General features: G+C 44.3%; 1 protein-coding gene across 1 annotated transcript in view; it reads right to left on the bottom strand.

The window, feature by feature from the left end:
* GALNT9 (polypeptide N-acetylgalactosaminyltransferase 9) overlaps positions 1-16,959 on the bottom strand; it is a 198,831-nt gene that overhangs the window by 153,342 nt on the left and 28,530 nt on the right. The gene's annotated exons all lie outside the window — the stretch shown is intronic.

The following is a 16,959-nucleotide window of genomic DNA, read 5'->3' as shown; positions in this document are numbered from 1 at the left end:
TTACAGGATAAAGATGTGCTAAGAAAATAAATATTATATTAGTAATTCACAGATCTGGGTAAAGTTTCTGAAAACCCCATAAAAGTACTTCAGGGTTGGATTCTGTGTAGTGTTTTATTGACATGAGTGAGTGACCCTGCACTTTGGTGGAACCACAGTACATCAAGATTTCTTCTCAACCCCTTTCAGAAGATACATATGAAGTGAAATATGTGGCAAAATGTGCATGCACAGTGCTTTATGCATTGCGGTTTTTAAAATGAAGATAACCCAAAGGAATGTGGCTGCAGTGAACATGATCCAATGAAATCTAATGGCATGCTTTCTTTAAGATAGGCCCAAAAGGATTCATGAAATGACTTATTGTTATATAACAGGGACGGGGGAAACTTTGGGTCTCACAGACCAGATCCTTATCTCTCCCTAGCCCCCATGGGTCTATCTGGACAGGTAGGTGGGTGAAATAAACTCAGTGGAGAGGTTATCTTGTGTTTATTTCAACTCATAGTATGAACAGTCAATCATCCTGTAGGAGTGAGTCAGTGATGTCCCGCCCAGATCCCAGGCTATATATACTTTATTGACACCATCAGTCACACCTGAGAGGCTAATTCAAACTCCCCTCTTGGAGCCGGATTGGACAGCTCCTACGGGCCAATCAAATTACTACATTCTAAAACCCTACCTGCCTATTGTTCTGTGATCCATGCTCAAAACATAACAGTGGGACAACCTATCTCTCAATATTATGCGAGATGATTGACAGTTGTTGTCCCATCCACCCATCTGGGTCTCTTGTGCAGTGCTTCCCAAGTGCCCAGCAGCCAGCTGCTCAGAATCTGCAGCACAGGACTCTGCCAGCTCTGTGCTAGACAGCGCCAAGCACAGGACTGGCAAAACTACTGTCTGCAGGGATCGTCTGCTTGATTTAGTTCCCCACATGGAACTTAGCTTTGCTGCCAAAGCAGCTCTGCCTAATGTCACATATGGTGGTTTGTGGTTTGGTGGTGGAAATGGCCACACAGACCATATTGGGATCTATACTGGTCCAAAGTTGACCCTCAGGCTGGATGCCCCCCCTCCATATAATAATCATTTCCTGTATACGTTTAATGATTCCACCTACCCTAGAAACCTCAGGTTTTTTTACACGTCCACCATACATGCATACAATCTGCTCTGTTTTCCTCACATTTCTAGCATGCATCACAACTACTTAGCAAACATCTGTCAGGTTTTCTATAATAATGTTTTAGGGATTTGTTGTGATTCTGTCCCCTTCATTTGAAGATCAATTTTTCATGATTTTGATTGTTACTGCTGTTCTTTTGTCATTTTTATCATAGGCTTCTAGTAAACTTTTTGATGATGCTTTGAGTACCTTTGATGGAAAAGTGACTCATAAATTGTAACATTAAATAGGAGGGAAACGAGACTGTCACATTTCTGCTTTGATTTACATTTGGAGCTAATGGCATGTGCCATTACGCAAAACAGAGAAATCCATTTTTTTTTTATTTTTTGCATGTGAACAAATGGGATTTTAAAAGGTTTTGTAGGCAGATGATTTGCTATTGTTTACTAATAGGCCCACATCTTCTAGATCAGATCCAATAAAATTTAACAATAGTGTTGGTGCATTTTCTAGCAATTTCCGACTCATTCGGAGGTGAGGAACCTCTGGCTTGGAAGCCATATTAGTTCCACTAGGCCTTCCCATTTGGCCTGTGAGACCATTTCAGTCAAGCCAGGACTGCCTGCTCTACCGCTGACATTGTATGTCCTGGTTCCCAGTTGTTCAAGAACAATAACTCAGATGAGGATGTTTCCAAAGGCATTAACACTTACATCAGTGAAATACCTATGTGAATAGCTGGCTGGAGGGACAGCAGGTAACAGAGTTGATCCAAGGCACAGAAACACAAAGGCGTGGCACGGTGATCTAGCTTAGATGTTCATCCAACATGGGCACACCCCTTGGTATCCTATTTAAATGAATAGGTTCAGGGATGGGCTCAACTTAGTGCAGCAAGTGGTTCTGCTCCTTAGCCAAGCAATCTAATTCTCCCCATAGAAGGTGAATTCTGCTCCACCTTTTCACACCTCTTTTGGCACGTCTGGGGCTTAGGTGACAGAGGAGGTGTCTTTGCTCTCTGCAAGGCAGGCACGGCAGGTAGAACACCTACATTTGGAGAAGCAGGGGTGGGCAGTGCAATAGGCACCATGAAAATATCCGATATAGGTTCCAGTGGCTGTGGGGAGGGAGGAAGGGCTTGTGGCTCTCAAAGCAAGGATAGCTGAGGCAAGAAAGCAGATTGAAGGAAGCTCCACATGCTTGGATCCTCCTCAAGATCTACACCCAACTGGAGTCCTCCCCCAGGTCTCTAGAAAACAACCCATCTATATCATCCTTCCTCTGTCAGCCCATCACAGTGGGGAAGATAAAAATTAAATCTGGTTCAGTGCCAAAAGGGTGTTTGCATGCGCTGCTGACCAGCTGTTTGCCCATGACTGCAAAGCTCTTTTCAAAGTAGTGTTTTCAAAAACAGCATTTTGAGTCAGGCTCTTAAAGATGTCTTCAGAAACCCCTTCCAAAACAAGGTCTGGAGGCTGCTGTGGGAAATAAAAGGGTCACCTGGTATGATTGTGACCTCAGGTGATTGCCAGGAGGGTGGTTCCACTCATCTGTCAAACTTGGCTTGGGAGTGGTGGGAGGAGGTGTCAATCTGGCTTGCTGGTTCCCCTGACCTTGGATTAATTGATAAAACACCAAATGTTCTTTCTGAGCCAGGACAAGCCTGATAAGCTGGACAGGAGGAGGGTGGAAAGAGAACATCTCCTGAAACTTTAGACCTCCTATGTGTTCTTGTTCAAGATTTCGTTGCCTTCCTCTGCAGTGCAATCCACACGAAGAGCTTTTTTCTTCCCTCCTTGATATCCTGAGCTTAATACTATCATTTCTATTTTCTTCCCCTGGCTGAAAAAAAACAGGCATTCTCTCTCTCTCTCTCTCTCTCATTTTAAAAAAATGCAGCCATACTCATGACGCACGTTCTGGTTTCCTTACATTACTTTCCTCATTTCTAGGAAATTGCCACTAGCCAGCCCTAATCCACTTGAACTGCACTGAAATGGCCTCTTTCCCTATGAAACATTGGAGCTTGCTTACAGCATCCATAATCAACTAGCTGGGGTTGTCGAGCGGGCACAAGCACCAGCCAGGCGCTTCTGTATTCTGTAACCAACACAAAAAGTGAGTACTGCTGATGGGTGAAGAACAATTAAAAAGAGATTTGATGCCTTCTCTTTCTCTTGGCCGCCGCGGCCGCCACGACACAATTCAGAAAAGCCGCTAAACGTGAAGCTGTTGCCAGCAGTGATTCTGCATCACGGTGCTTCCAATTCAGCGCACATTGCGAGGCAGTGCACAATAGTGCTTAGAAGAAAGGGGAACCTTTTCTCAGATAAGGACCACATTCTCTCCGGGGTAATCTGTGGGGGGCCACTTGCTGGTGGGCCTGAATCCAGTAGTGGATGGGACCAAACCTTGAAGTGGATGCACTGGAGCACAGAATGCTTTCCGAAATGCCCTCCAACATTTCTCCCACGAAAATAGGGACACCCCATTCCATAATGATAATTTTACTATTTATACCCCATACATCTTACTGGGTTGCCCCAGGCACTACGGGTAGCTTCCAACATATATAAAAACATAATAAAACATTGAACATTAAAAAAACCTTCCATATACAGGATTGCCTTCATACAGCTTGGGAGTCGAATAACTCCATACCATCCAACATTTCTCCAATGAAAATAGGGACGTCCTCAGGAAAAGCAGGACATTCTGGGATCAAATCAGAAACTGGGACGGCTTCTCTAAATCAGGGACATCCCTGGAAAACAGGGACATTTGGAGGGTGTGTTCTTATGCCATGTCATACCATTGGTCCATCCAGCTTAGAACTGGAGGTGCTACAACAGCGGCAAAAGTTTTGATAGCACAAGGATGGAAGAATGAAGAAATCCCGACAAAAGAACAGTGGCAAGAGAAATTGATGAACTACGCAGAACTGGCCAAATTGCCATACAAATTGCGAGACAAGGACAACTGTCACTTCAAGGAGGAATGGGAACTTTATACAAATTATTTAAAAATACAACAAAATGAACTGGACTCCTTGGCAGGTTTTGAATAAACATACACACATTTATTGTTGATAACATGAAGGACATATATGTAAAGATATATATAATTTTATAATATGCAGAGAAACTATGTGCAGCGAAATCAGGGAGTGGAGCTGAGGGAAGTCCATGGGGGGGGGGGATTATGTAGGCAACTGTATGGTTTGATAATTTGTTATGTGGAAATTGAGCAATAAAAATATTTTTTTTAAAAGAACTGGAGGTGGGGATTCTTCAGGCTGCAGGCCAGATTTGGCACAGCACAGGTCCCAATCTGGCCCGCAAGGCTGTTTTCCCCCAAAGCATACCCACCTGCCTGACCTCTGATGTCCTATGTGTGGCATAGTATGAGAAGTGGCTGGAACAGACAAGCACAGCCAGTTTCTGCAGGAACCACTTATTCCCCAGTGTTTGGGAAGCTTTCTTCAGTGCTTCCCAAATGCTTGATAGACGGGCTGTTGTCACTTAAAAACAATTTTAGTGCTGTAGTATGTGTCTCATCCCCAGGCGAAATGCTGGATGCATTTTGAGATCCAAGAGAAGAAATGAAAAGCAGTATTAATAATAGCAGCAAAAGTTCTTGGGGTGGGGGTGTTGCACACTTTGCAGGTGCACTGCTTCACTGATCAAGACTTGCATGTTCAGTTAGATTCACAGAATCATAGAGTCCTCCAGTGTTTCAGAGAAGGGGGTCATAGAATCCTAGAATTACAGAATTGTAGAGTCAGAAGGTACCATAAGGGTAATCTAGCACAGAATCACAGCTTGTGCTGGGCCCGGGGGTAACCCGTGAAACGCAGTCCAGGACCGGTCCAGAATCCAAAGGTTCCACTAGGAGTCAGTTCAACAGAGCCAAGGCAAGACACGAGGCAGGATACCAAGCAAGGACAGGTACAGGATCTCAGGCAGGATCTGGCATACAGCAATGTTGCTCCCGCAACATTTTATCTTTGTCAGGGTAGCGGTCGGTCCTGATCCCCCGGCGACTCACCTCCCTGTTTTGCCCAAAGGCGAGCACTCCTCCTGCGAGTACTCAGGTCTCTCCTTCTCTCAGACTTTAGTCTCTGCAGCTCAGGAGTCGTTGGTGGGTTACTAGAACCAGGGGCCGCTTCAGCCTCCCCTGACCAAACCGGTAGTGGAGCAGCTGTAAGTGATTGCCCAGCTGAAGGCAACGAGGCAATCCCCACATCTGGAGCCAGGGCAGGCTCAGGCCCCTGACTCGGCCCAGCTGGTGTTTGTTGCAGGGGAACCTGTGCAGACTGGGACTCTTCAGGATCAGGCCCCAGACTTGGTTCAGATGATGCCCGAGGCAAAGGATCCAGTGCAGACTGAGACTCCTCTGAGTCCGAGCCCGAGCCCGAGGCCATCACACAGCTAAAGAATCCCTGATGGGTGGCCATCCAACCTCTCTTTAGAAACCTCCAGTGAAAGAGATTCCACCTTCTTTTGTAATCTACTGCCAAACAGCTCTTACCACCAGAAATGTCTTCCTAATGTTTAACTAGAATCCCCTTTCTTGTAATTTGTATTCATTGGTTCACATCCTACCCTGTGGAGCTGAAGGTGTCTATCATATTACCTCTCAGTCTTCTCTTCTCCAGGCTGAACATACCCAACTCCCTGAACTGTTCCTCATAAGGCTTGACTTCCATACCCTTGATCATCTTGGTCTCCATTCTCTATACCTCTCAAACATGAGAGAGGACAAAATGTGCAGAATGTTCTGTTGTCTACAAAACAGTCACCCATAAATCAATTTATTTAATCTGAACCACAGACAGAACAGGAATTGTTCCCCCTTTTGTAACAAAGCAGAAACAAAAGTGTATATTTAACTGCAAAGAACTACAGTGGTACCTCAGGTTAAGAACTTAATTCATTCTGGAGGTCTGTTCTTAACCTGAAACTGTTCTTAACCTGAGGCACCACTTTAGCTAATGGGGCCTCCTGCTGCTGCCGCCACACGATTTCTGTTCTCATCCTGAAGCAAAGTTCTTAACCCGAGGTACTATTTCTGGGTTAGCGGAGTCTGTAACCTGAAGCGTCTGTAACCTGAAGCGTCTGTAATCCGAGGTACCACTGTATTCACAGAACAGCAGTGGCTCTACCAAGAAGAGAACAAAGCTGAAGCACAATGAACACGGAGACTACAGAGGGTGAGAAGCAGCTTATCATTTTTCCTAGGAGAGAGGAAGCTAGGTGGCCCACTTTAGCCGTACATAATTATAAGGATTGCATTTGGTTTTCTGCAAAATCTGGTGTTTTAGCTGCTCCCACTGCTAATCTGATCTTTCTTAAGGAAAATAGCACACACCGATCCAATCTGAACTCAAAACTGTTTTCATTGTTCATAGGCAAACTGGAAGCTGCCTTATTACTGAGTCAGACCACAGCTTCATGAGCTCAGTATAATCTACTCTGACTGGCAGCAACTCTACAGGGTTTCTAAGCCATATCTGGATTCACCAGGGACTGAACCTGGGACCTGCTGCATGCAAGGCAGATATCCTACCACAGAACTATGGTCCTTTCCCTATGGTTCATCAGGCTGCCACTGTGCTGCTGGATGTTTGAAATTGTCAGGAAGAAGCATGGAAGCACTGATCAATAGCTAACAAAAGCAAACCAACAAACATTGCAATATTAAATCCTGCCAGTACAAAATCAAGGAGAGTGTGTTCCTTTGCTATCTGTGGCACTGGCCTGATCCACCAGGTTCTTAAATATGTTGTAAGTCGCTTGGAGACCTTCTGGAGCAATAAGCAATTTAACAAGCTCTATTCTTGTTGTTGTTAGTGGCTGTTGTTGCCAATATTAATAAATAGTTAATAGTATTATGCTCCATATTTGCTGTCCTAATCATTTTGATGAAGGGCATATTTGAAAGTAAATTTCCAAGTATAGATTTTTCTTTCCTGTTAAAAATCGTACTTACTTGTCTGCTCTCCATGCAGTTCCTGGATACCAAACCTATTCACAGGGTCGTACAGTTCTTGTGTGTAGAGGGGATTTGGGCTCACTGCTAGTTCCAAACTGAACAAATGTACAATTCCAAATCTCACAAACACGTCTTTGCTTAATATTTAGGCTGAGTCATAAGCCGGAAGCATTTCCATCTTCATTTGTACGTTCAATATGACCTCCTCTTGTAAAATAGGTAGCAATCTCGAAGTTGAAATAACGTCATTTTGCCTGGATGCTGTTGAGTACAGTATATGTGCTTGCCAAAGGTTTTCATTTTGCATACTCTCAGATTTGGCATGCTGAGCCAGTAATGCATTCTGTGACCTTTTTTCCTCTTTCTTCTGTCTGAGGGACAAAAGAATTTTTTGGATGCTCTCCAAAGCAATAATTTTACAGAGCGTCTTCTTAGTTCTGGACCTCTTTTTTTTCTTCATTAAGCAGAGAGTTTGTGCAGGATTTATGAGCCTTGATGGTAGAAGTATATTACAGAGTCTTATAAAATGAACAAAGTTCTACACTTGCCCTGCGACTGCAGAGAGCGTAGAACACTGGCCAGGGAATGGGGGGTTGCTAGGAGGCTGCACATCTCCCTGGAAGAAAGCAGCATGGCAATGGGGAGAGACCAACCTGGCTGCATCCAATAGACAGAGGTGGAAACAGAGTTGGAAACTGATGCTCCATATGCCAGTTGTGGTGGGGTTGCAAAGGTGAAAGAAATAAGACTCTGGCCTCTCTTCTCTTCTTTCTTTGGTGATCAGTCGTAGCCAAGTAAGATTGTCTTCCATAAACACGGTTTTAACAATGAGTCCGTAAGTGACTGTGGAGGCCAATTCTGGATCCACACCTCCTTCCACAGTGTGGACATTGGTTCCCGGGTGGGAGTTGATCACAGTGTGGATTTGCCAAGCATGCCTTCCTCTTAGCATGTTTCTCCCTTGCATCCTGAGTTCGAGTGTCTTCAAAGCCAATGACACCTTTGGTAAAGGCTGTTCTCCAACTCGAGCGCTCGCAGGCCAGTGTTTCCCAGTTGTCGGTGTTTATACTACCTTTTTTTTTATTTGTCTTGAGACAGTCTTTAAACCTCTTTTGTTAACCACCAACATTACACTTTCCATTTTTAAGTTTGGAATAGAGTAGTTGCTTTGGAAGACAATCATCAGGCATCTGCACAACATGACCAGTCCAATGAAGTTGATGTTGAAGAATAATTGCTTCAACACTGGTGATCTTTGCTTCACCCAGTACACTGATATTAGTTCGCCTGTCTTCCCAAGTGATGTGTAAGATTTTTCGGAGACACCGTTGATGGGATCTTTCGAGAAGCTGGAGATGGCGTTTGTAAGTGGTCCATGTTTCACAAGCATAGAGTAAGGTTGGTAGTACAATAGCTTTGTAAACAAGCATTTTGGTTTCCCTGCAAATGTCTCGGTCCTAGTGGGGGTTCTAGTGACTGAGTTAAATAAGAGCACAAAGGGAGCGATCAAGAATCAAAATGAACAAAGATTGAGCTTGCTGAACTAATTATTACATAGAATACAAGATCGGGAGGCGGGTGGAAGTAAGGAAAATAAGGTTTTGAAGGTTATAATTGGAAAGTGAGTTTTTTATGTTAAAATCTTCTTGTTTTTTTTTTCCTCTTCTTTTTTTGTCTATGTTTTCTTTTTCTTTTGTAATGTTTGTGTAAACTTGCTTTTTTGTTCTTTTTTGTGAAAAATGCAATAAAAAATTATTTAAAAAAAACAAAAACAAACACTCTGCACTTCAATCGGGAGAAAGCCACACTTGCAGAGCTCAGATGATGCTGGATTTCAGCATCAATGTTGACCCTTGTGGAAAGATAACTGCCTAGGTAGGAGAAATGATCAACATTTTCCAACGTTACACCACTGAGTTGGATTTGTGGCACTGCAGAGGGGTTATTTTGTACTTGTTGGTGCAGCACTTTGGTTTTTTGGCTGTTGAGCGACAGGCCAAGCTTTTCATAAGCTTCTGTGAAGATACTTAGGATGGTTTGGAGGTCATCCTCTGAGCGTGCGCACACTACGTTGTCATCAGCATACTGAAGCTCTATGATGGAAGTTACGGTAACCTTACTCTTTGCTTTCAGCTTGCTCAGATTGAAAAGCTTTCCATCTGTTTGATATATGATTTCTGCCCCAGTGGGGAGTTTCCCTTTGACAAAGTGTAGGATCATGGCAATGAAAATACTGAATAGAGTTGGGGCAATAACACAACCCTGTTTAACACCTGATCCCACTGTGAATGGTTCAGTGAGAGCCATTGTTATCTGTGATTGTTGCTGTCATATTATCATGGAGGAGCCGAATGATGGAGGAGCCTCTCAAGCCCCAGCCAGAGGACCAAGCCAGAGGACCATGACTAGCAAAGCAAGGCCATCAGAAAGAGCAAGTTCGCCTGGGCTAAAACAACAGCAAACAGAAATGAAGAACTTAGGAGAAAATGAGTAAAATTTAAATCTATTTTGGGGGTGCTTTTTAAAAAAATTGCATAAAACAGGATGGAGTGGGCACATAGTTGAACGCATGAGAAACTGAAACAGATTGGAAATTGACTAATCCACCATCCCTGGAGCCGTACACATTTGTGGATTTCATCCCCCACTTTCGTTCCTGATCTTTCCAGTCTGAAGTTCAGCTCCTGACATTTCCACATCAGTTTGCACTCCCCCCCATTTTACCTTACGTTTCTCCAAATATATGCATGCTTGTATGCCATTTTGCTGAATATACATATTTTTGCATAAAACTTTACTACTATAAGAAATGTTTGTATATTATTTTCACTAATGTATGCATTGTATGCTCACTTTCCACCAACATAAGTATTTTTACACACCTTTTGGGGTTGGAGAACTTCATTGGAAAATTTGTAGCAGTGCAAATTTTGAAGGAAAGCTGTGCTTTCGTTCACATGTTGTTTGAGGCAGTGCAATTTAGTTAGCATTGGCATTAAAAGGTGAACCAAAGTGAATGTCTCCCCCATCGTTACCCATCCCTATTTTGCACATGCTCAGAGACCTTTCCTATGACTCAGCTCAAAGGCAGTTTCTAGTTTGGAACTCTGACTCAAACTGTGTCCAAAGGTGAAACAGCACCTACACACAATGGCGTGTGTGTGCGTGTGTGCGAGCGTGCATGCATGCACGCACGCATGCAACACAGATGTTTGTGCACGCATTCTTGTTATATCCCGGTGGAACCAACAGAAACAATAGCTCCGCTCAGTCCGCTGTCTCTGTGGACAAAATTCATTACTATTTTTAATTGGAAATGATACAACATTTATGTGTAGAGATCTCCAATATCAAAATGTAATTGCTTTTAAGCAATCCTCATTTGAAGCCTGCGGCCCCTAGAGATGAGGAGAAGGATTCTAATTACAAGAGATAATTTGGAAGAAGATAAACAAATATCAGAAGATCATGAAGGTCAACAACAGATAGACACAAAGGTAGGGGAGGTAGGATGAAAGTCTTCATTTGCAAAGGAGCTGGCAACTCCTTATAGGTCATACTGCCTTCATATCAAGGCTGGCACCAGAAACCAACTAAGGATTTTTGAGACCTTGGCATCGGGGGGGGGGGGGCAATTACACATCATTAAAAAGGAGGAAACACATCACAGTTGCTTAGGTTAATATTTATATAGACAGTGGTACCTTGAGTTACAAACACCTCAGGTTACAAACGCTTCAGGTTACAAACTCTGCTAACCTGGAAAAGTTACCTCGAGTTGAGAACTTTGCCCCAGGATGAGAACAGAAATCACGTGCCAGTGGTGCAGCGACAACAAGAGGCCTCATTAGCGAAAGCACGCCTCTAGTTAAGAACAGTTTCAGGTTAGGAACGGACCTCCAGAAGGAATTAAGTTCATAACTAGAGGTACCACTGCACTGTAGATCATTATGGGGGACCTGTGGTCCTCTAGATCCCATTAGGCTACAACTTCTATCGTCCCTGACTATTGGACATGGTGGGTGGAGCTAATGAGAATGGTAGTCCAACAGCATCTAGAGGGCCACAGGCTCCCCATCTCTTGTAGAGATGCAATTTTAGAAGCACCCAGTCTAAATTTTAACAGGAATTCAATGCAGATCTCACTATAGTAGAGTAGGCTGTGACCCAGTGACCTGTGTGCCTGCTTAGTCTGCTGTGCAGTCACTCACTCTTGGTGGGCAACTCCCAGGTCTCAAATCTCTCTTCTTAATGTTCTCTAAACTGGATGTGGGCTGGATAGCCCTTCTAATATATGACTGCCTTCTGTGAAAGGCAGGTGTATTGTATCCTGTTCTGGTCACATCTAGAGGGTATCAGTTATCATGAGAAGGCTAGGCTATCAGCTCTTTCCCCCATCTGTGCCTTATTTCTATGGGGTAGATAATAGTGCATACCAGCTCAACCCCAGATCCCAAACTGAATTTGGCCAATTTGGGTCAACCTGGGATTTGGCTGGAATGGGTTGAGGCCTGGATCAAATTGGGTCCGCTTGAATTGATCTGGGGTTGTCAAAGGGGGTGGCCTTGCACTGAGGAGGAGGAGAGGACATTTTAAACTCTAATTAAATGCAATACAAGACTCCTGAATAAGATTGGGGCACAGATTCAGGTAGGGCTGGCCCTGGATAATTCCGGATCGGATCAGGGCCATTCCAAAGCATTGGAATGGGCTCTGAATTGGATTGTGGGTGCATGCACATCCCTAGTAGATAATACTGCATTTGTTAAAGGTTTTTTTTTATTGCATTTCTCTTTTATTGTCATCAGTCTGTCATAAGCTCCCATTTCTTTCTTTAAAAAAACCCTATAGAAAATTCTATATCTGTTTTAAACAAAATTGAATAATTCATGCCACTACTTCCCTTTCTTCATTTTGATACACCCACCTCTCATATGAATCAGGAGAGTGTTTATAATTCATAGTTTTCTGCAGATCAGGAAGGGGGCAAGGAAACAGCCAGAAGATTCTGGATTTGGTGATGGCCTCAACATTGAGAGGAGACAAGTGATGCTGTGGTACTCATCTGTGCTGCTAGGCAACCAGGTTCCCTCCCCTCCCCGCAAGGAAACGAAGATTCAGAATGCCATCAGTCTCCTATTTGACCTCTGGCAGTGGCTGATACCCGAGGCCACCAGTGCCAAGCAAAAGCAGTATGAAGAGCCTGGGCCAATTAAACAGAGAGGCTTGTGGTGGATAGAAAGAACATATCTCTTTGAACCCTACAGGTAAACAGCTTGCACCCCGAAGCAAAATATTTCATTGCCCCTCATTATTAGATTAAGCCAGGCAGCTAGGCATTCTGACAGCAGCCTCCAAACTTGTAAAGAAACTAAAATAAGAAGGAAACAACCAAATACACTGTGATTTGAGCTTGCTGATCTTCCACAGTAGTAGGTTGGCTTTAATCGGTGCTATTTTTCTAGAAAAAAAGGTGCTGCAACTCATAATGAACACCTCCCTCATTCTCTTAAAATGGCAATGGTGCCCACCCAAGAGGTGCTGGAACTGAGTTCCAGCAAGTTCCAGCTGAAAAAAAGCCCTGGCTTTAACTAGGCTAAGTAACCTCAGTGCCCAGGGCCAAAGGCAAGCCATAAAGACTTGTCCCAGGCCACAGCCTTCCCCAACCCTGCTTCTCACACTCCTTGAGGGTCCCCCACCCTGGACTGGGATTGTCTTGATTTGTGATCATGTCTCTTGCTTGCCCAGATGAAGGATGGTGTGTGTATGTTGGTACATTTTCATGAGGACTTTTTTTTTAAAGTAAACTGATGTGGAAATGTGGAGAACTGAGCTTAAGGCTAGAAGAATGAGAAACTGCGAGAAACCAAAATTGACAGCTCCATCCATCCCTATCAACCATGAATAAACCTCTCCTTCATGTATTTGTCCCCTCCCCCTTTTAAAGCTACCCAAAACTGTTGCCCTCACTACATCTGTGGCAGCACATTATATGAATCTGGAATGTGCTGTGTGAAGATGTATGTGTAGAAAACACTTAGGGATATGTGAAAGTCTCCTAGGGAAAATTTGCCAGCACCCTTCAACTTTTTGCTGGCTTCCTTTGAACTTCAGGAACCTCACCATTATATATATATTGATTTTGTCTCTAGCGAAGGGGGGGGGGAATATCCTGTGACAGCATAATTGCATATAAAAGCTCCAAGAGATGTCACTCTTTTGACCCAAACTCTCCCCCACTTCTGCTGAAATCCCTCAAAATGTTTAGGCTAACGAGGAACTTCCAAATTCAGTTTGAACTTGGTGTGAAGGTTCAGTCTCAGTGGCAACTTTAAACACACCTCACTGTGAAGCCAGCTTACAGATTTGATGAAGTGACTATTGTAATGGGCTTACTTGCTGTGTATGCATGCTAAATCCACAAATCAGCCCATAGCTAGTGTGACAGACACTGTCATGTAGTGGTTAGCGTGTCAGACTAGGGACCTGGGAAGCCATGGTTCAAATCTTCACTTGGCCATGAAGCTCACTGGGTGACCTTGGGCCAGTCACTGCCTCTCAGCTTATCCTACCTCACAGGTTTGTGGTGGGGATTAAATGATGAGGGGGAGAGCCATATACAACACCTTGAGCTCCTTGGAGGAAAAGGTGGGATGTAAATGCAATAAAATAAATTAATAGGCATGAGGGATGCTACAACCTATATATGGAGGAGCAGCAACACACTACATCCACACCATACATTCAAAGCACATTTAAAACACATGGCTTCCCCCAAAGAATTATCAGAATTGTAACTTAAGGGTGCTGGGAACTGTAGTTCTGTGAGGTGCGAACTATAGTTCCCAGGACTCCTTGGGGGAGCCCCATGCATGAAATGCAAGCTGCTGATGTGACCACAGGATCTGCTACTATGTTCCTCCTGATGGTGCATACAACATGTCAATCAACCTTGAGTTTGTCACCATAGTTCTTTCACCTGTGTATTCCCCTGGCTCAGAAAGGTTGGCACTTGGATGAGAACTATGGTTTCATCCAGTGGTAACTGATGCTCTTTGTGGCATTTGCCTCCTAGGATGGGTCATAAGGAAAGGGTTAAAATGGGTGTGATGTGATTGGCCAGTGAGAATGCAAGGGTGGAGTAAAAGTTAGAGTGGGAGCTGTTTGAGAGTCAGTTGAGGTTTGGGGGTTGGGAGTTGAGGTTTGGGAGTTGGAGAAGTACGAGGGAGGAATAGGCAGTGGGTTGGTCGAGTTGTATTGTGAGAGAGTGAGAGGAATTGTTAGGTTGAGTCAGATAGATAGTTGGAATAATCAGTTTGGAGTTGTTAGGAACTAAGATTAAGAAACTGACAAGAGAAAAATAAACTGAAACCATACGCTTGTTCCTGCATTTAAAAATAAACTTGATTATTTGTTAATGTTAACAACTGTCTGGACTCCGTGTGTCCCCGTGAGAAGCGGGGTGGTGGCAGTGAAGAAAGCAATCACAGTGGTGGCACAGGGTCAATAGACCGTCAAACATCCGGGGGCCCTGTGTGTGATCGCCACACTCGTTGAGACTGGTAGGGCAGAAGGCAGGGAGCCCAATGGTAGATGGAATAAGAGCCAAAGACAGAACCAGCTAGGGACACATCCGTACATTTAAAGAACATCCAGAACACAATTAAATCACATGACTTCCCCTAAAGAGTCCAAGTAGCTGTAGCTACTATTCACACAGCTATGATTCCCAAGCATTTGTCACATTTCCAGAGTGTGGCCCTCAGCAGATGCTCAACAATCCTGAACCTTGGCACCTGGAGTGTAACATCCCCTAAATATGACACAAGCCTTTTCTACTGCTTTCCTAAAACTGGAGCGTCTCTCTACGCCAGGATTTGTTTTCAGCCCCATCACACCTGTACTCTGTCTCCCTCTCCAATCATTCAAAGTCATGCCCACACCCTCATTTCCCTGACAGTCTCTATACTTTACACTTGTAGGTTTGTGCAGATCAAGGAAAATACATTTGTGCACTCTGTCTCCTTGCAGAGTTTTGCTGTTTTGAAGCCGGGGATCTTCAGACAGAACTTTCATCTTTCCGTTCCTACTTCTTGCTCCCTCCCCATGCTCCCCATCCCTTATTCCCTCACCTTTATTCCGCTATCTCACTCCTGCACACATTCACTGGGCCTTATCTGTTCCTGTGCAGGCTGGGCTGACATCCCTTTCTCTACTATTCATCCTCTCTCTCTCTCTTTTAAATCGGAATATGATTTAATTTACTGCAAGGAGAGACGATGCGATAGCAGGCAAGGCACTGGAGCAGGATGGAGAGAAAAGTCCAGTGAGTGCTTTCTTGCTGAGGTTAAATCCATATCCCACCTTCAAAGGAAGGCAGAGATGGGGGACCTTTGTCAGTCCAGAGGCCACATTCCCTAGAAGGCAGCCTTCCAAGGGCCACATGCCATCGATGGAGGAAAAAAGTTGGTGGAGCAAAGGGCATCACTCCTACATTTGCACAGGAGGCTATGCTCCAGTCATGGAAAGGTCACATGTTTCTACCTATATACAGATACCACTCCAGGTTTCATCCAGGCAAAAGACAGGCATCGTTGCAGTTCAAGGACACTTTCCAAACATTCAAATTCAGCCGAGAAGGGAATGGACCAGGTTCAGTAGCTGGTGTGGCTTGAGAAGGAGGCATGGCTTGAGAAGAGTCTGGTGAGTCAGATTTAGCCCTAAGCTGGAATTTCTCCACTCCCATTATAAGGCCACAATGGCACCCCACTGGGATTGCACTGCTGGGGGCGGTGTGCTCCCCCCGCACTCCTCTTCTTCCACCAGTGATCCTGCTTCTTCCCCCCCATGCAGCCCCTAAATCTGTTCTAGGAGCTCTCTCAACTCTCTGGGGCAGAATCAGAGCATGGAGGAAGTCCCATTGCACAAGCAGAAATCCTTTTTCTGGTAGAATGCATCAGTTGGGTCTAATACTAATAAACAACAATAATTGAGAGTAATATGAGTAATAAAGAGAAAATTGAGCATGATCACATTTTGGAGTCACAATAAAACTGGAGAACTAAAGAAGGTAGTTTGGTCTTGCAATAGCACAGAAGGAGAATAAGCAGGAAAGGAAAGTGTCAGCAAGAAAGTGGCATAGTGTTTTATTTAAAAGGAGCAATAAAGCCTGGAACATTTTCATTTCTCCTTTCTTGCTTATCGTTTGTATAAAGATTAATTGGCTTTGACATTTAGGGGAGAGAATGCAATGGCCGTCACTTTATACAGAAACATTAGCCCACTTCAGGCACTGCAATAAGAATTAAGTGAAAAAATGTGAGGGGCAACTACCCTAACTCTACTCCACCCACCCCCCTTTTGGTGTTCTTGTTACACACCCCTAAGCATGGGGGGCAGCCAAGAAGAAGAGGAGGAGGAGGAGTTGGAGTTTGGATTTGATATCCCACTTTATCACAACCCTAAGGAGTCTCAAAGTGGCTAACATTCTCCTTTCCCTTCTTCCCCCACAACAAACACTCTGTGAGGTGAGCGAGGCTGGGAGGCTTCAGAGAAGTGTGACTAGCCCAAGGTCACCCAGCAGCTGCATGTGGAGGAGCGGGGACGCGAACCCTGTTCACCAGATTACGAGTCCACTGCTCTTAACCACTACACCACACTGGCTGTCTAACAACGCCAGGCTTCTAACAAAGGAACAGAGGAAACTGCCTGATACTGAGTCAGACCAGTGGTCCAATGTGCTCAGTATTGTCCCCATGGAGAAGTGGCAGGGGTTAAAGGTGGGGCTTTCTGTGCGCAAATGACCCAGGGTTGCCATATGTCTGGTAAAA

This window comes from Podarcis cretensis (genome assembly GCF_951804945.1).
Source record: "Podarcis cretensis genome assembly, chromosome: 16".
NCBI classification, from domain to species: Eukaryota; Metazoa; Chordata; class Lepidosauria; order Squamata; family Lacertidae; genus Podarcis; species Podarcis cretensis.
Note: the sequence above shows the minus strand (reverse complement) of the source record. Positions and strands in the feature narration are given on the sequence as shown.